This window comes from Oryctolagus cuniculus, chromosome 6 (assembly GCF_051225735.1).
Source record: "Oryctolagus cuniculus isolate XC-2025 breed Fujian yellow rabbit chromosome 6, ASM5122573v1, whole genome shotgun sequence".
NCBI classification, from domain to species: domain Eukaryota; kingdom Metazoa; phylum Chordata; class Mammalia; order Lagomorpha; family Leporidae; genus Oryctolagus; species Oryctolagus cuniculus.
In genome coordinates this window covers 42,772,692-42,792,090 of record NC_142872.1, presented here as the reverse complement: position 1 = coordinate 42,792,090, position 19,399 = coordinate 42,772,692, and the positions used below count along the sequence as shown (strand labels likewise).

Genomic DNA, 19,399 nt, shown 5'->3' with positions numbered 1-19,399 from the left:
CTTTTCCCCATTCCCACTGACATGGGTGAGCTTTGAATCTCTGCAGATTACAACTCCTGTCCTGCAGAACACCACCTCCAACACCCACTGGGCTTTGAACACTTTCTGTACCTGTCCCCTTAGGCCTTAATGGAAATGACTTTCTTCTGTTACCACCCCAAGGGATGTACACCTTCCTGGCTGTGTTTGCTAAACCCTGCTCACTCCTTTGAAAACAATCCCTCTGAGGTAAGTGTTGTGGCTAAGTGGGTTAAGTTTCTACATGCAATGCTGGCATCCCATATGGGTGCCACTTTGAGTCTCAGCTGCTTCACTTCCATACAATTCCCTGCTAATGCACCTGGGAAGGCTGCCACCCTTGTGGAGACTCAGATGGAGTTCCAGGTTCCTGGCTTCAGCCTGGATCAGTCCCAGCCATTGTGGCCATCTGGGGAGTCAATCAGTGGTTGGAAGATCTGTCTGGCCGGCACCACGGCTCAATAGGCTAATCCTCCACCTTGCGGCGCCGGCAAACCCAGTTCTGGTCCCGGTCGGGGCGCCGGATTCTTTCCCGGTTGCCCTTCTTCCAGGCCAGCTCTCTGCTATGGCCCGGGAAGGCAGTGGAGGATGGCCCAAGTGCTTGGGCCCTGCACCCTAAGGGAGACCAGGAGAAGCACCTGGCTCCTGCCTTCGGATCAGCGCGGTGCGCCGGCCGCAGCGTGTCAGCCGTGGCAGCCATTGGAGGGTGAACCAACAGCAAAAGGAAGACCTTTCTCTCTGTCTCTCTCTCTATCCATTCTGCCTGTCAAAAAAAAAAAAAAAATCTGTCTGTAACTCTGCCTTTCAAATAAATAAACCTTTAAAAAGTTCCTCTGTACTGTCCTTTCATTCATCACCTTAAACTACCCAATTTAGTTGTGCACTTGCCTCTGCAGGTCGGGCTGATGCAAGACAGGAACCCTTTCTCTGTCGACAGTGTTACAGGGATTTTTTTCAAGCTCTAACTTTTTCTTGTGGACTGCATTTTTAGTTTCTTCACCATACTGGAGACTTTATTTTTATATATATATTAAGCTTTCATTTTTAAAGTAGTCTCTCTCTTGTTTTAGAACATCTTGGTTTTCAGCGTGGAAATGTAAGCTCCTCCTTGTCTCCAGATCAGGAGCTGGCAGGCCTCTTCTTTTTTTTTTTTTCTTTTTAAGAAATATTTATTTATTCATTTGAAAAGAAGAATTACAGAGAGAGGGAAGAGAGACAGAGAATCTCCCTTCTGCTGGTTCAATCCCCAAATCGCTGCAACAGCTAGAGCTGGGCTGATCTGAAGCCAGTGTTCTATCTTAATGTTAGCCGTCGCAAAGCACACCGGACACCGGAGTAAGGGAAAAGGTTTATTGGAGAACACCCTACAGACCGGAGTGAAGGGGCGGCGAAGGAAAAAGAGAGGGAGACTGTAAGAGAGAGACAGAGAGGAGAGGAGCTAGCAAGGAGAGAAGATAGAGCAGAGCAGAGGAGAGAGGAGAGCAGAGCCAAGAGAGACCGAGAGAGCACGTGTTCAGGAACAGGCCCTTTTAAAACTTTAGGCCTCTTCTGTAAAAGCCAAATTATATATATTTCAGCCTTGAAAGGGCACATGGTCTTCATTTAAAGTGCAACTGTGCTGTTGTAGCACAAAAGCAGCCACTGACTGTCCTTCCACAAGTGTGTTCCAATAAAACGATGTTTACAAAAATAGGCAGCAGTAGTTTCACTTCCTAGGCATATACCCAAGAGAAATGACAATGTATGTCTACACAAAAACTGGTACACAAATATTCAAAACAGCACTCGTCATAATAGCTAACCAGTAGAAATACCCCAAGCGTCTATCAGCTGAGGAATGAATTAACAAGATGCAGGGGGCCAGTGCTGCAGTGCAGTAGGTTAATCCTGTGCCTGTGGTGCTGGCATCCCATATGGGCACCGGTTCTAGCCCTGGATGCTCCTCTTCTGATCCAGCTCTCTGCTATGGCCTGGGAAAGCAGTAGAAGATGGCCCAAGTGCTTGGGCCCCTGCACCCATGTAGGAGACCTGGAAGAAGCTCCTGGCTCCTGGCTTTCAGTCGGCTCAGCTCTGGCCATTGCAGCCATTTAGGGAGTGAACCAGCTGATGTTAAGACCTTTCTCTCTGTCTCTCTCTCCCACTTTCTGTAACTCAACCTCTCAAATAAATAAATAAAAATCTTAAAAAAAAAAAAAAGATACGTCTCTAAGCACTGGAATGCTATTCAGCCATGAAAAGAAGTGAAGGATTAATGAGTGCTACATTCAACATGAGTGAACACTGAGAACAGTACAAAAGATCATACATCCTACAATGCCATTTATTTGAGATGTCCAGAATAGGCAAGTCTGTGGAGACAAGAAGTAGATTTGCAGCGTGTGGGGCTGAGGAAGATAGAAAACTGAAAGGTGCTATGTGATGAAAATGTCCTGAAATTGACCCTGATAGGATGTTCAGAAATTGACACATCTCTGAGTTGCACAGACCTAGATCACGTGAATATACCCAAACCCTAGAGTTGTCTACTTTGAATGCGTGAATTGCATGTTAGGTGAATTGTATTTTCATAAAGTTTTTGTCTAAAATGATTATTTACAAAGCAAACATCTGGAAGTGGCCCAGGGCAGTAGCTTGCAGGTCCCCACTCCACGTTATACTTGTAGTTTTCTAGAATGTCTTATACTCTTTTGTTTTATTTTGATCTTATACTTAACTGTTTAGTCCACATGGCTTCATTTTACTTATTCCAGGAAGCAACATGATTGGGCCACACCATTTGTGAAATAAACCATCTTTTTCCCACTGAGATAAGGTCCTTCTTGCCAAATATTAGCATCTCCATTCTGGGATCTAATTCTGGATTTTGTATCATGTCCCATGGATCTATTCATCTGGGCCTTTCTAATACAGCAGTGATCTGATTTTTGTGACTTTATGGTAAGTTCTGCTTTCTGTAAAGGAAGTCTCCCCTCATGTTCTTTTCTTTTACAGCTGACTTGCAGCCAATGAGCTTGTCAAAATGCAATCGCTCTCTGCTTAAAAGCCTTTAATGGGTTTGCATGCTCTTAAAGTATGGCCCCCATCCTAACTGGCTCTTGAACTCTACAGACTTGGCCCTGCCTCACCCTTCAGCTTCATTTGGCCCAAGATGCCACACCTGGGATTCTCTATTTCAGCTCCTACCTGTCCCAGGGCCTTTGCACAGCCTGGAATGCTTTTCTTCATCCTTTGCCAAGTGAACTTCTTTTTCTTCCATCTCAACTTGATCGTCATCACTCCTGCAAGAAGGCTATACTGACCTGGACCAGAACAAGTCCCCTTCCCTGCACTGCGAGTGTAGGTTGGATTGCACTTGCTGCCTTGCTAACATTACATTTATTTCTATAATACTTTTGGCTAATGCTTGATTCCTCCAGCTCCTACTGCCTTCCCAGTGTTTAGCACTGAGTCCCACCCAGAGTCAGTACTTTACAAAAGGCTGAGGGAGTGAATGAACAGAAATCAAGTTCAGGCACCTGTCTGCCTGGCTCCTAACCACCCTCCCCCACTTCCCTTTATTATGCTGTGTGCTGCCCTGGATGGGCTGTTAGGGGACCAGGGTGAAAGAGCCAGCTCCACATCCAAGCAGGGGAATTCCCTGAGCCTGTGTGCAAAGGGCTTTCCCACCCCCTGCCTCTCCTGACCTCCACGACCACTGGGGAGGCCAGTCCAGCAAGGGGCATGTTCCTTTCTGACCGTGAAGTTGAGGGCTCCAAAGGAGGCCAGGCATGAAGTGACTCACTCCAGGTCACGTTGTCATTCAGAAGCAGAGCTGAGATGCTGGGCCCCCAGCTTGGTGTTTACCTTGGGAAAGATCCACCCTTCCCTAGCATGGCCTCTGTCTCCCCGAGTATGAAATAACCAGGAGTGGTGTGGGTTGCAGGGGGCCAATAGCGTTGCACATCTCAGGCACCTCAATAGCATTTTTCTCAATAGCGTGGCAAAATCTCAGGCACCTCAGATTTTGCCATAGCTGAGTCCAATCTGTCTGCTAATTTTGTAAGGTTGTAGAAAGAATTTATTAGACTATTTGCTCTAATTTTGAGAATGTCTGAAAATGATCATAAAAAAGGTTACTTAGGGGCCGGTACTGTGGTGTAACAGATAAAGCTGCCGCCTGCAGTGCCTGCATCCCATGTGGGTGTTGGTTCAAGTCTCAGCTGCTCCACTTGTGATCCAGCTCTTTGCTATGGCCTGGGAAAGTGGTGGAGGATGGCCCAAGTCCTTGGGCCTCTGCACCTGAGTGGGAGAACTGGAAGAAGCTCCTGGTTCCGGGCTTCGGATCAGCTCAGCTCTGGCCATTGTAGCCATTTGGTGAGTGAACCAGCAGATGGAAGACCTCTCTCTCTCTCTCTCTCTCTCTCTACCTCTGCCTCCCTGTAACTCTGCCTTTTAAATAAATAATTATTTTTTTAAATGTTATTTAAGGGTCCCAGAGAGAGAAGGAGAAGCAGAGAGAAAGGTCTTCCACCTGCTGGTTCATTTCCCAAATGGCCTCAACAGCCGGAGCTAGGCCAGTCTGAAGTCAAGAGCCAGGAGCTTTCTCTGGGTCTCTCACATGGGTGCATGGGCCCAAGTACTTGGGCCATCTTCCACTGCTTTCCCAGGTGCATTAGTAGGGAACTAGATCAGAAGTGGAGAAGCTGGGACTCAACCTGGTGCCCATATGGGTTGCCAGCACTGCAGGCGGAAGCTTAACCTTCTATACCACAGAGTCAGCCCTATTTATTTAATTAACATTTTTGTAAAGAAAGCTTCTAAAAACAGAGGCCAGTGTTGTGGCACAGTGTGTTAAGCTTCCGCCTTCAATGCTCACATCCATGTCAAAGAACAGGTTGAAGTCCCTGATGCTCTGCCTTGGATCCTACCTGGGAAGGCAGCAGATGGTAGCCCAAATGCTTGAGTCCCTGCCACCCATGTGGGAGACCTGGGTGGACTTCCTGGCTCCTGGCTTCAGCATGACCAGTCCCAGTTGCTGCAGCCTTTTAGGTAGTAAACCAGCAAATGGAACAGCCTCTCTCTCTCTCTCTCTCTCTCTCTCTCTCTCTCTCTCTCCAGCAGATAAAACAGCTTCTCTCTCTCCTTCTCTCTCTCTCTCCCTCTCTCCCTCTCTCTCTCTCTCTCTCTCTCCAGCAGATAAAACAGATTCTCTCTCTCTCTCCCTCTCTCCCTCTCTCCCTCTCTCCCTCTCTCCCTCTCTCTCCCTCTTTCTCTGTCACTCTGCCTTTCAAGTTAAAAAGTAATTTTTTTTTAAAAAAGGGGCAAGTTTGATTATTTCTATGCTATCACTGTAAGCACTGGCTGCATTTCATCTGAGTCACAGTTAATGTAAATTCGTACCTACTGGCATTCAAATGGCTCACTTGGTAGCACCTAAGACTCTCTCGTGCCCACAGAGGTTGAGGCTCTGGACTTTGGGAAGCCCTGTTCTGGGGTCTGGGCGGGGTCAGGCAGCTCTCCATGAAGCGCTCATGGGTTTAATGGATCAGTGAATATCTGCCTAGACCAAGGTGTGCAATGCTGCAGGCCAGGGCCTTCTATGTCCAGGCGGGGTGGGAGGGGCCCCACCTGCGGTTGTCTCAGGGAGGTGTTGAGGTTTCAGAATGTGGCCGTGGGCCTTTCCTGTGCATCCAGGTCAGTGTGTGTCTGTGTCTATCTGTGTGAGAGTTCATGAGATCATGTGCACAGGCCTGGGTGGGAGCTGGCTTGCCTGTACCCAGCACAGCCCAGGGCAGGGTTAGCCCATGTGATGGCCTGGGTTGGGGTCTGCTTTCTCTCAGGGCCAGAGCTGTGGAGTGAGAGAGACAAAGGGGGCTGCCATGGTGGGCCCCCAACCCTGCCAAACCTCCTGGGGGCCAGCAAGAAGAGGGGTCCCCTCAGAAGCCCTCCCTGGAGACTAAGCCATCCTGGGGCCTGGAATTCTTTTTTTTTTTTTTAATGAGCATAAATTTCCAAAGTACAGCTTATGGATTACAATAGCTTCCTCCCCCCGTAACTTCCCTCCCACCCACAACGCTCCCCTCTCCCACTCCCTCTCCTGGGGCCTGGAATTCTGGAAAGTTCAGGGTCACCCTCTCATCCCACCAATGGGAAGAATGGGCCTTGAATAGGGAGAGGACTGGCCAGAGATGCTGAGCACAGAAGAGACAGGGCCAGGCCCTGGGGTCCTCCTTGTTCCCCATGCACCTTCTCCATACACTTCCGCCAAGCACCATCAGCCAAAAAGACAGCCTACATGAAGAGAGAGCAAGTGCTCCGACATGCTAAGCACATGGAAAAGTACCTGCACTGAGCACTCCTGTCGGGTGCTGTTTTCAGCACTTCCAATATACAAACACATTTTGCCCTCCAACCATGAGGCAGGACTATTATCACCCCATTTTATAGCTGCAGAAAGTGAGGCCCAGGGTCACACAGCTGGTAAGCTGGCTTCACTGGGCAACCGCACATCAAGCAGAAGAATGGAGGCACGTGGAGAGAAAGAATCTTCATGGGACTCAGCCTCTGCTCCAGCATGGCGTGTGAAGTCCAAGGAGCTGCTCTCTGTTTTTCCAAGGCTGACTCGGGCTCACTTCACAAATGATGAGACCAAATTCAAGAAGGCGGAGTGATTTGCTCAAGCTGACACCATTGTCCCCACATTCTCTTGTCTTTTTTTTTGGGGGGGGGGGAGGCTGGGGATGCTCAGAGAAGTTAAGTGGCTTGCCTAAGGGCACACAGTAAACAAATGGCCAAAGCAGCACCTGAACGGGGTGCCCCTGATTTGAAGCCTGTTGTCTTAACCACTAGGCTCTCCCACCTCATGTCTCCTGCATCTCAAAACCATAGCAAGGAGGGCAAAGGCACAGCCATTGCCTGTTCCTCGGGAGGAAACAGGCAACCTGCTCAGGAGCACACAGCCAGTGAACATGGGAAAAGGGGTCAGAGATCAGAAGCCCCATCCATCAGATTCACCGGCCACTGCCTTCCTCCTGTGGTCCTTCAGGAATATTCCAGGAAAGGATCCAGTCCTGTGGTTTTCCATGGGCAGCAATGCAGTGTTGCCAGGGTTGCTTTCTCACCAATTTCTCAGCATTTTACTGGCGCTGTCTGCAAGCTCATGCAGATCATAGCACGTTCCATTTCACAGATGGGCAGTCAGAGGCTCGGAGAGGAGAAGAGGCTTGCCCGAGTCCTTGAAGCAGGGTCCCTGACTCTAACTCCATGGAAAGAGTCTGGGGGGCAGGGGGGACGGTTTCGCAGGGCAGGCTCCAGCTAGCCGGTCTCTGGGTGAGGTCATCGCCTTATCAGCTAATTGCCACCCTGAGGTCTAATCCTGCCGCCCAGCTGGAACCTGCAGGAATGATTTCTTGGAGACAGGAGCTGTTATTGTCCAGATGAAAGGGCTGGAGGGGAGGGCAGGGGAAGGGGGAAAACTGACGCTCATGATTCCCTCTTGAAGCAGTTTGCTTTCTCAACAACCTCTGGAGATAATGCTTCTCAAGCCTTCTCAGGCAGGACTGAGGCTGTGTGCTGCTTCCGCATGCAGCTGGCAGAGCTGCCACCCTGTAACAGAACAGCTCCAAGGCAACCCAGCATCCTATAACACACAGAGTGGGGCTGGCAGCAGCTCCCTCTGGTGCACAGGAATGGGTGTGTGGCATTGACGGTGGAGATAAAAGTTGAGCCACAGAGCTTGAAAACTGTTACCCAGGGGAGCCTACAGGGATGGGGCTGTGTGTTGAGAAGAGGAACTGAGACTCCACAGAGGGTAGTGACAGTCTGTGACAGCCACCACGAGTCAGTGTGCTCAATGTTCCTGGTGGCACCGTGTGTTCTACAAATAACAATCGGTTGCCAACCAAGCCTGCAGTGTGCCCTACAGGCCTGGGTTCAAGTCCCAGCAAAACCCTGAAACCCAGTGCCTCTAGAAATGTTGCCCAGGGTGCCTTGCTTGCTTTACCCTCAGCCTGGCCCGTGGGACTGGTTGGTCCTCATGCTAAACTCTACTTTGGTCACCCATATGATGGGGAGAATAGTAGCTCCTACCTGGGGCGGGTGAGGATTAAATGAAAAGAGGCGGAGAAAGCACTTAGCGGTATACTGGCTGGAAGCAAGCACTTCCAGTGTTGAGCTGCGTTCTTACTCAGGGCAAGGTGCTGCTTTGCTGGCTGAGCTGATGGCAGGGAGAAAGCCCCATCCAGTAACTGACCTCAAACAGTTTGCAGTCCAGCCAGAAGTGATGTGGGAGTGAGAGGGAGCCTGCAGGACCTACCAGTGAGACCCAAGAAGCAGGATGAGAAAAGACCGATCTCCACTCCCCTAATATGGTTGCTGAAAACCAGCCAAGGTGTTTGCTGCCCTGAACAAACCCAAACCAGATGGCACCTAGGATTTTTCTCTATTTGTCTTACTTAGTTTGTACCACAATTGTGTGCTCTCCTCACTGGATAAATGAAGAAATGGAAGCTCAGAGAGGTGAAGTAATTTTCCTAAGTCCGCACAGTTTAGCATGACAGAGACTAAGGTGCAGAGCCGAGACTGAATGATTTCTTCCTGGTATCCACTGTGCTCCGTAGCTGGACTCTGCTGCCAGCTGGATGTGTGACCTTGGGCAATCAACATCTCCCTTCCAAGCCTTAGTTTCCCTACCAATCAAGGTAGAAGGTGAGGGTCACATCAACTCATGGGCGTGGCACTGCTTCACTGTCTGTGGCTGAAGGGTGATTAGGGTGTGTCACACAGAAAGCACCCAGGGGCCCCTTACCTATGATGATGACCCTGTTGGTCCCTTCCTCCCCCAGGATTGGGTCAACAGGCCTCTCTGATGTCTATTCTGCTTTAGGAGATGTAGATGGAAGCATTTTAATTGGTAGTTGTGGCTTCCATCTGCCTATGAGAAAAGTATTGTGGGATCCGTTTTACAGATGAATAAACTGAGGCACAATGAGGTAAGTCATTTCCCATGCCAAGGGGGAACCTGAGAGCGGACTTCATGCTCCAGACCCTTGTGCTGTGGTTTCTAGGTGGAAGAGAGACACCTGGGGAGAAGCCAGAGGACAGCCCTTGGAGAGCGGGTGCCCAGAGCTGCTTTCTCTCAGGCGGGATGGGGGAAGCCCCACCAAGGCCTCCAACTCCCTTCTCTCACCCTCTCTTCCTGGACTGCAGATAGCTGAGAGGTGCCAGCCCCTCCCCCTGTGATGCAAATGCCCAGCCCTTTCAGCCTCATTCTCACCTGCCTGTGAGACTTTAATTCTACACCAAGCTGCTTTCTTTAGGACAGAGGAGTCTGAAGCACAGACCTGGGCAATCATGCAAGGGGGTGATCTCAAGAGGGTGAGAGATGGGGGGCGGGAGGGTGGCTGCTGGAACAGGACCCTACTCCAGCCAAGCTGGCATCCTGATTTCTTTCTGAAGTGTTGTAAAAAATGAGACCCAGAAAGTTGTCCCAAGTTCTACAGGAAGCCAGGGGCAAAAACCAGAACCCAGAGGTCCAACACTCTGTACTGTGACCTACAAATGACAGCATTCTTGGCTACAGGCAGGCAGGGGATGCATGCACAGCTGAATCCCCCAAGGGTACAAACTGGCAGGGATCAGCTCCTCCAAAACCACAGCTCCCTTCCCTGGACTTAATGCTCCTGGGAGCCTCCCTTTTCCCCAGAGAATTGGGCGCCACCTAGAGGACACTGGGAGCCCAGCATCCTGGTTGCCAGGGGAAAGTGCCCCACCCACTGCCTCTCACAGGCCCTGCTCCCTTTGGGCCTCTTATCTGCTGAGGGGAACATTCCAGCCAGGGCCCGCAGCAGCAAAGACTTAATGTAGAACATGCCACACTTTTTTCCCATCTCAGTGTTTCCTACTCAGGCCATTTTGCCTTTCCTTTCCCCTTTTCCCAGCTCCTTGCTTTCCTTACCTTTAAAAATCTGCTGGAAGAAACAGCATCAGGTCTACAGTGTTCCTGCTGAAGATGTGAACCTGAGCCTTGTCACCAGACAAGATCCCACTGGGGACATTCTACAAAGCGGTTGGTTGGTCCTCTTCACAACATCAAGGTCATGAAATTCAAAGAAAGTCCGAGGAATGGTTGTAGACCAAGGAAACCAAAGAGATGTGACAACCAAATGCAGCAGGTGATTCTAACCCAGGAACATCTCAGGTGGGGGTGTGAGGATCCACGGGCAGGGCTGGGCCAACGGCTGCATCCTGGTTTGCAGGAGCTCCTCCTGGTTGGTAGGAAATAAATACAAAGATGTCTGGGTGAGATGAGGCATCCTATCCACTACTTACTCTCAAAGAGTTCAGGAAAGACACATCAAGGTAGTGCGTTTGTCTACAAATGTGAGACTGTTTCAATATTTTTTTAATGTAGCATCAAATATAAATAAAATGAACTAATCACTGTATGACCTCCTTCAGACTGGAATGGTGGTGAAATGAAGATTTGTAGTCACGGTACTTACTGTTCATTAAGCTCTCAGGGTTTGTTTTTTGTTTTTAAGTTAGAGAAAAACAGAGGGAGATCTTCCATTTGCTGATTCACTCCCCAAATACCCAAAACAGCCAGGGCTGGGCCAGGCCAAAGCCAGGAAACTGGAACTCCATCTGGATCTCCCATATGGCTGGCAGGGACCCAAATATTTGAGCCATCCCTGCCACCTCCCAGGGTGAACATTAGCAAAAAGTTGGAATCAGAAGTGGAGTTGGGACTCAAACTCAGACATTCTGATATAGGATTTGAACGTCCCATTTTTTTTTTTTTTGACTGACAGATAGAGTTAGACAGTGAGAGAGAGAGAGACAAAGAGAAAGGTCTTCCTTCCGCTGGTTCACTCCCCAAATGGCCACCACAGCCAGAGCTACACTGATCTGAAGCCAGGAGCCAGGTGCTTCCTCCTGGTCTCCCATGTGGTGCAGGGGCCCAAGCACTTGGGCCATCCTCCACTGCCTTCCTGGGCCACAGCAGAGAGCTGGACTGGAAGAGGATGAACCAGGACTAGAACCCGGCGCCCATATGGGATGCCAGCGCCACAGGTGGAGGATTAACCAAGTGAGCCACGGCCCCGGCCCCTTTTCTTTTAAGATTTATTTGAAAGGCAGAGAGTAACAGAGAGAGAGAGAGAGAGAGAGACTCCATCTGCAGGTTCACTCCCCAAATGGCTGCAATGGCCAGGGTCAGACAAAGACAAAGCCAGGAACCGGGAGCTTAATCCAGGTCTCCCATGTGGGTACAAGGTTCCAAGCACTTGAACCATCTTCTGCTACTTTCCCAGGCACATTACCATAGAGGTTTATTGGAAATGGAGTAGCCAGAACCAGTGCCCGTATAGGATGCTGGAGTCCCAGGCCTTACCCTTTGTGCCACAATGCCAGCCCCCAAGTAGCATGTTAACCTCTTTGCCAAATGTCCACCCGTAAAGGCTTTTTTTCTAAATCCCATTTTCCCCTTACATGTCCCATCTGTGAAACAGGTGTCCTGCCCCCATATTTCAGATGATTAAACTGACTCAGCATTGAAGAGACTGGCCCAAGGCAGCCTGTGGTCTCAGCACCTCACAATGCTGTTTTCCCTCCAGCTGCCCTCAGTCCAGTGCCTACCCACAGCCTAAACACTGCTGTCTCCTTTTCTCCAGTCAAAATCTTCCCACTCATCAAGACCCAGCTTTGATGCCACCTCCCAAACAAGGCTCCTTTGATTCCCTCTCTACTGGACACAGCTGTCTGTCTCCAGACCTCCCAAGCGTGAGAGCTATCCTCCTCCTGCTTAGCCATTCCTTCACTAAAGAAACACTTGCTCAGACCCTTCCACGTGGCTGGGCTTGTACCAGTGAGGCCACCGCATGGATCCTGCAGTCTGTGGTGGAAACAGAGCCTCAACATACAGACTAACAAATGCACACACAATTACAGGTGTGATGGGAGCCACATCAGGCCAGAGCAAGGGAAAGAGACAGAAAGGGGGTAACTGGGGGAGAGGAGAGTTGACCTCAGCCTCACTGTGAGAGGTGCTGCCTGGCTACAGCAGGGAAAGGAGCACTGGCCCAGGGAGCCTGTGGGACTGGTTGGGTCTCAGTGAGGACACAGAAGAAACCCAGCATGGCTAGAGGAGGGGAGGTACTAGGGGCTGGGGTACCAACAGCATGGCGGTGAGATCCCATGGGACCCAAGGCCATTCTCAAGGGATGACCCCAACCCTGCTGCAGAGGAAGTCGCTGGAGGGTTGAGAGCAGGAGAAGGCTGCAGCTGGGATCTGCATTTTTCAAAGATCACTCCAGAGCACCCTGGAGGGCCAGAGGGGACAAGAGTGGAAGCAGATGGGCCCTTATCTCTCCTTCCCTGGTTTCTGGTTGGGCCCAGCTCTTATCTTGCTTTCTAGAGAGCTCCTTGAGGCCAGGGAGGGCGCCTGTCTCAGAGGCTGCTGAGCCCAGCCTGTCCATCCTCTGCCTGACCACAGGGCCTCAGTGTCCTGGCCTATGCTGTGTTCCTGGGGACAGTGTGGGACACACTCTGCTCTCGCTGGCCCCAGAGCAGGGGGAATGTTTGACAGAGGCGTGCACGTGTACTCCAAACAGACTCTGATTCATGTTTCCAGGAGAGACTTGCAAACAGACTTCTGCCGGCCGCATCCATCAGAGGAGAGCTGGGCTCTGTAAACAAAGGCCACGGCTGTCTCTGCCTGCCACGCAGACACCCTCCCTGCCAGTCACTGGCAGTCCCAGCCCTGCCCTAGCCCTTGAGGCCAAGCTCTGTGCCAAGCCCCTCAGCACAGCCTCAAAAGCATACAGCTGGGCTGGCTTTGTGGTGTAGCAGGTTAAGCTGCTGCCTGCAGTGCCCGCATCTTGTATGGACACTGGTTCAAGTCCTGGCTGTTCCACTTCCAATCCAGCTCCCTACTAATGGGCCTGGGAAAACAGTGGAGGATGGCCCAAGTGCTTGGGTCCCTGCACGCATGTGGGAGACCCAGATGGCTCCTGGCTTCAGCCTGGCCCAGCCCCAGCCATTGCGGCCCTTTGAGGAGTGAACTAGCAGAAGGCCCCCCCGCCCCGCCAACTCTGTCTTTCAAATAAATGAATTTTATTTTAAAAAAAGAAAAGAAAAAAAAAACTTGGGGGAATGAACCAGTGAGTGGAGAATCTCCGTGTGTATTTGTGTGTGTGTGTCTGTGTGTCTGTGTATCTATGTGTCTGCCTTTAAAAAAAAAAAAAAACACAAACAGCCCATTTCACAAATTAGTATAGTCAAGCTGTCAACCCAGACACTGCAGCTATTCTGCTGTAATCAACTACGGCATTCTACTACTATAAAAGTAATGGCCGGCACCGAGGCTCACTAGGCTAATTCTCTGCCTGCGGCACCGGCACACCGGGTTCTAGTCCCGGTTGGGGCACCGGATTCTGTCCCAGTTGCTCCTCTTCCAGTCCAGCTCTCTGCTGTGGCCCAGGAAGGCAGTGGAGGATGGCCCAAGTGCTTGGGCCCTACACCCCATGGGAGACCAGGAGGAAGCACCTGGCTCCTGGCTTCAGATCGGCATAGCCCTGGCTGTGACGGCCATTTGGGGAGTGAACCAACAGAAGGAAGACCTTTCTCTCTCTCTCTCTCTCTCTAACTCTGCTTGTCAAAAAAAAAAAAAAAAAAAAAAAAAAAAAGTAATGGAGGAGCTAGAGCTGTGGCACAGTGGTCAAAGCCCAGGCCTGCAGCACTGGTATCCCACATGGGCACCAGTTCCAGTCCGGCTACTCCACTTTCCATCCAGCTCTCTGCTCTGGCCTGGGAAAGCAGTGGAAGACGGGCCAAGTGCTTGGGCCTCTGCACCCATGTTCAGGACCTGGAAGAAGCTCCTGGCTCCTGACTTCAGATCAGCTTAGCTCTGGCCGTTGCAGTCATTTGGGGAATGAGCCAGCGGATGGAAGACCTCTCTCTGTAACTCTTTCAAATAAATAAAATAAATCTTAAAAAAAAAAAAAAAAAAAAAAAAAGAGGGCTGGTGCTGTGGCTCAATAGGCTAATCCTCCGCCTGTGGTGCTGGCACACCAGGTTCTAGTCCTGGTTGGGGCGCCAGATTCTGTCCAGGTTGCTCCTCTTCCAGTCCAGCTCTCTGCTGTGGCCTGAGAGTGCAGTGGAGGATGGCCCAAGTGCTTGGGCCCTGCACCTGCATGGGAGACCAGAAGCACCTGGCTCCTGGCTTCGGATCAGTGCAGTGCTCTGGCCGCAGCGCGCCATTGGAGGGTGAACCAACAGCAAAAGGAAGACCTTTCTCACTGTCTCTCTCTCTCACTGTCCACTCTGCCTGTCAAAAAAAAATAAAAAAGAAAAGAAAGAAATGATGCGTGGATTTCAAATTGCTATTTGCACCAAAATAAACTTATCTTAAAAAAAAAAAGTAATGGTAACTCACGTTGATGAGTGCTCATTGTGCTTCAAGAGTTTGACATAGATGGACTCATGTAATCCTCACAGCCCTCCTCAGGGTGAGGATTCTAATCTCCCCTTTTTTCTTTTGGGGAAACCAAAGTGATTGCCAAAGATGTGTTAGGAAAGTGCGGAAAGTGGGACTTGAACTCAGGCCAGGTGAGCCTGGAACTCAGGTGTGTCTGCTGTCTGCCGTGCGTGGCTTGTGCCCCCTTGGCCTCTGGTGTGAAGGCCAGGCCTGTCCTTCTCACCCACTTCTATCGCTGTTGGAGATGTATATAAAATCAGGCCCAGAAAAGGGCCACGACTCTGCTCCAGCCGCCACTACAGGGCAGCATGGGCTTCCCTTTCGGGAGGCCAGGAGAGGAGCTGAGAGGCCTGGGTGCCGCTGCCATTGCCTTGCTGTGTGGCCTGCAACAAGTCAGAGCCCCTGTCTGAGCCTCAGTGTCCCTGTCTGCTCAATGGGAATGAGCTGCAACCCTGAACACCTCGTAAGGCCCACAGGAGAAACAAGTGAGGGGGTGGGGCCCTGGGTGGGTTTTCTGGCCCAGATTCCTGTTCCGTGAATGGAATGTCCAAGCAGCGTCATTCTGGGGTTTAAGGCCCAGGGGTGGAGCTGGGCTGGGCCTCTTCTTCCAGGAGACCCCCCACCTTGGGCTCCAGCCCAAATTGCCAGACACAGGCCTGAGAGGAGGCCCCCCTCCAGGCAGGGGTGACCAGGAGCCAGCCGGCTGGCCATTTGTGCACAGATGGGTGTGCAGATAACAGGCGTCTGGAGATAAGGCAGGGCCTGCTCCCAGCCCAGCAAAGAGCCAGGCCCAGCAGTGGAAAGGTGGGGGCTCAGGGTGACTCAGGCAGAGTGGGCTGGACACCGGGCCATGAGGCCTGGCATGGCTCTCTTCCTACCACCCTTGTGGAGGGCTGCTGTCTTCCCTCTTATGGGACCTGTTTCCACCTCCAGCAAAACAAAACAGAAACAAGCCAGCAAACAGAAAACATCTATTTCCATTAGAAGCACTGCTCGAGCTGGAGAGAGCTGGGGCTGACACCAGGGCCCACTGACTTATCTGGCAGCCTGCATAAAATCACAACTGAACTCCAAGTCCTTACATCCTCACCTATGTCGTGGGTGCGGTGCTCTCTTCCTCACCTCCCTCCACCGCCCCCCCCCCAAATACAAGCAACAATAAACAACTCACACTGTGCTGACTGTGAAGTAGGTAACTGTGAATATCCCTACTTGACAGAGGAAGAAACTGAGGCATGGAGGGGATAGGTTATACAGGTATAATAAGTGGTAAAACCAGGACTCAAATTCAGACATTCTAATTCTAGTGGTGGCTCTTAAAAAAAAAAAAGATTTATTTGATTTTATTTGAAAGGTGGAGTTACAGAGAAAGGGACAGACAGAAAGATCTTCACTGGTTCACTCTCCACATGGCTGCAATGTCTGGGGTTGGGTCTGAAGCCAGGAGCCAGAAGCATCTTCTAGGTCTCCCATGTCGGTGCAGGAGCCCAAGGATTTGGGCCATCTTTCACTGCTTTCTCAGGTGTATTAGCAGGGAGCTGGATCTAAAGTGGAGCAGCCAGACTCAAACCAATGCCCATAGGGGATGCCAACATTACAGGCAGTGGCTTCACTTGCTACACCAGAACTCTGGCTACTGGTAGGCTCTTACCTGCTGGAATGCCTCTGCCAATATCATTAAAAGAATCAGGAAAATTGCAGTTGGAGTCCATTTTGGTTTTTAACATATACACATTTATGTTTATGTATCTAAAGACATTTTTGGAAAAAGATACAGTCAAATAATGACAGTGCTGGTACTCATCTAGAGCGGAGTTTCGCAACCTGGCTTACTGTTGTTGACATTTCGGGTAGGATAACGCCTGCATGTGTGTGTCGAGGGGGGAGCTTTCCTGTGCCCTGCAGTATGTCGAGCAGCAAGCCTGGCCTCTGTGAGAAATTGGGGTCAAACCATCGCTTCCCTCGCCCCAGCTGTGACAACCAAAAATGCCTCCAGACATTGCTAATCATTCCCTGAGAGCACACCCCACTATTTCCACCCCCCCCCCAACCCTGGCTGAGAATCAGTGATCTGGAAGGGATGCCCAAGAGAGATGTTCGTGTTGAAAGCCCTGCACTGAAAACTTTGTCCTGCACAAATCGGACACATTGAAATCAGGAAAACACCAGTAAAGATGAAGTTGCAGGAAGATCACTGGATGGTGGATGGATGGGTGGCACAAAAACGTATGGCCATAGACTGAAGGAGCCACATGAAAATCAGAACCTGGGTGTTTTGGGGTGAGGGGCATTTTGAGGCCATCAGAGAGTTCCTGTACTTTACAGCTGAGGAAAGGGAGGCCCCCAGAAGGGGGACTGGCTGAACTCACCCACAGCCTGATGCAGGGTGAGACAAATGCCTGGGTTTGTGGACTCCGAGTCCAGAGCTCGGAACTCAAGAATGTCAAAAAGCAAATGGGAGAGTAGCTTTGGGTAGAAAACTTTCCTGCTTTTGCCACTAGAGATGCCTGAGGCTGGAGGACGCCTTTAGGTGACAGCTGGCATACCCTGGATACATGGAACTCCACAGGGGGTGTGGTTCTCAGGGAATCCACAACATAGAGGGTAGATGTGGCAGTCTGTGCCGAGGCCCAGAAAGGGGAAGACTCTGCTCCAGGGCTCAATGTGTGCAGCCTGGGAAGGCCGACAGGGACCAAAACATGCTGGGGTGACCCCTGAGCATCCAGCCAAGGAGAAAGCGGGAGATCTAGGGCTACCCGGAATAGGAAGACCACAAGGTGTTTTTGTTTTTGTTTTTTTTTAGGATTTAATTATTTAAAAGGGGGTAAAGAGAGAGAGAGAGAGAGATCTCCCATCAGCTATTTCACTTTCCAAATGGCTAAAACACCCAGGTCTGGGCCAGGCCTAAGCTAGGAGCCAGCAACTCCATCTAGATCTTCTGTGTGGGTGGCAGGGGCCCAAGAAACAGAGCTATCACCTGCTGCCTTCCCAGGCTTATTAGCAGGAAGTTGGACAGGAAGTAGAGCAACTGGGACTCAAACCGGTACTCCAGTATGGGATGTAGGCATTTCTTGCTGTGGTTAACCCACTGTACCACAATGCCTACCCGTGGCCATGGTTTTTAGAGGAGAATCTCTTCCAGAGAATACGGTAGTGGAGATGAGAGCCCTTCTTTGCCGAACACTTAACGGGTGCCCAAGGTCCCCAGTGTGTCCTCAGGGTGGTAGCAGGATTCCACCATGAGGCTCCAAAGCCTGTGCTCCAACCATGACACTGTACCCCAGCGGACCACTACACTGAGCATTCACTCAAGTCCTGCAGCAGCACTGTACACAGTCAATACGAGGTGGCAGCAACCCAAGGGCTCACTGATGAACAAACGGACAAGTGTAGAACATGCATACAATAGAATCCTAGCAGCTTTCAAAGAAGCGGTCCTGCCATATAGGTGAACCTCAATGACTACCCTAAGTGGAAGAAGTCATGACAGAAAGGTGAACACTGTGATTCCACTTACACAGGGAGCTGGGAGTCTTCAGACTCACGGGAACAGAAGGCAGAATGGTGGGGACGGAGAGTGGGGAATGACTGCCTAATGGGTGGCATTTCAGTTTTGCAAGATGAAAAGAGTTCTGGAGACTGGTTGCACCACATGAGTCTACTTACTTCCACTACATTGCACACTTAATGGTGAAGATGATAAAATGGTGGAGATGATAAATAGTTATGTTATATACGTTTTGCCACAGTTTTTATGAAAGGATGAGGCGGAGGTGGGTGCTGTGGCACAGGTGGTAAGCTTCTGCTTGAGATGCCTGCATCCCACGGAAGCGCCTGGGTTTAAGTCCCACCTCCAGTACTGATCCAGCTCCCTGCAACTGTGCCTGAGAAGGCAGTAAATGACGGCCCAAGTCCCTAGGCCCTTACCACCCACATGGGAGACCTGGATGGAGTTCCTAACACCCGGCTCCTGCCTGACCCAACTCTGGCTATTGCAGCTTTTTAGGGAGTTAACCAGCAGATGAAGATTCTTCTCTCTCTCTCTCTCTCTCTTTTTCTCTCCGCCTTTCAAATAAATAATCTTAAAAAAAAATTTAGGAGGAGTCTCTTTCAAAAGAAACGGACAAGACAGATCGTTAGTTCCTTTGGGAAACAGAAACTGATTTCAGGAGAGAGGGTGAGGCTATAGGGGCCACACCCCTGTACAACTGGGGAAATGGGAACTTAGGTCTGGACGAGAGGCGAAGAGGGGCCCAGTCGGCCTGAAGACTGGGCGGCACCGGGAGGCCTACGGGCAGCGGTGCCTCCACGCCGCCACGCCTCTGACGCCCAGTCAGCCCGACCGCAAAGCCAGAAAGATAAAGTTGGAAGGAGAGCAGCAGCTGGAGCCTCCAGCACCTCTGCACTCCCAGAGTGGCGACTGACCTCAAGAGAAGAGCGGCTGGCCGCTGACGCTTCCGCCTTCCACCTCCTCAGCTTCCTCTTCCACCCACTCCAACCGGAAGCTCTGCTGTGAAGAGCATTCTGGGAAACACGGCTTACCCAAGAGGGCAAGAACAAACCTCCCTGGGCTGATGGAATGCTGTAGACACGGTTAGTGGAAACCAGAGTGAGTGTGGACGGCAGATACATGATTTTTGTATTAGCGTAAACTGCACAGAACACAAGCAGTACCGTTGTAACCATTTTTTAAGTGTGGGTCAGCGCTGTGGCTCACTTGGTTAATCCTCTGCCTGCGGTGCCAGCATCCCAGGTTCTAGTCCCGGTTGCTCCTCTTCCAGGCCAGCTCTCTGCTGTGGCCAGGGAGTGCAGTGGAGGATGGCCCAAGTGCTTGGGTCCTGCACCCGCATGGGAGACCAGGAGAAGCACCTGGCTCCTGGCTTTGGATCGGCACAGCGCCGGCGTAGCAGCCATTTGAGGAGTGAA

At 50.9% G+C, this 19,399-nt stretch overlaps 1 long non-coding RNA gene across 1 annotated transcript in view; it reads right to left on the bottom strand.

Moving 5' to 3' along the window:
- The window catches only part of LOC103347934 (uncharacterized), a 59,526-nt gene extending 40,491 nt beyond the window's left edge, over positions 1–19,035 (bottom strand). The window contains exons 1-2 of the long non-coding RNA XR_011389867.2: positions 18,899–19,035; positions 9,953–10,262 (exon numbers count right to left, since the gene is read on the bottom strand). This is a non-coding gene — a long non-coding RNA (uncharacterized LOC103347934). The remainder of the gene's footprint in view (positions 1–9,952; positions 10,263–18,898) is intronic.
- Between the last annotated feature and the right edge of the window lie 364 nt (positions 19,036–19,399).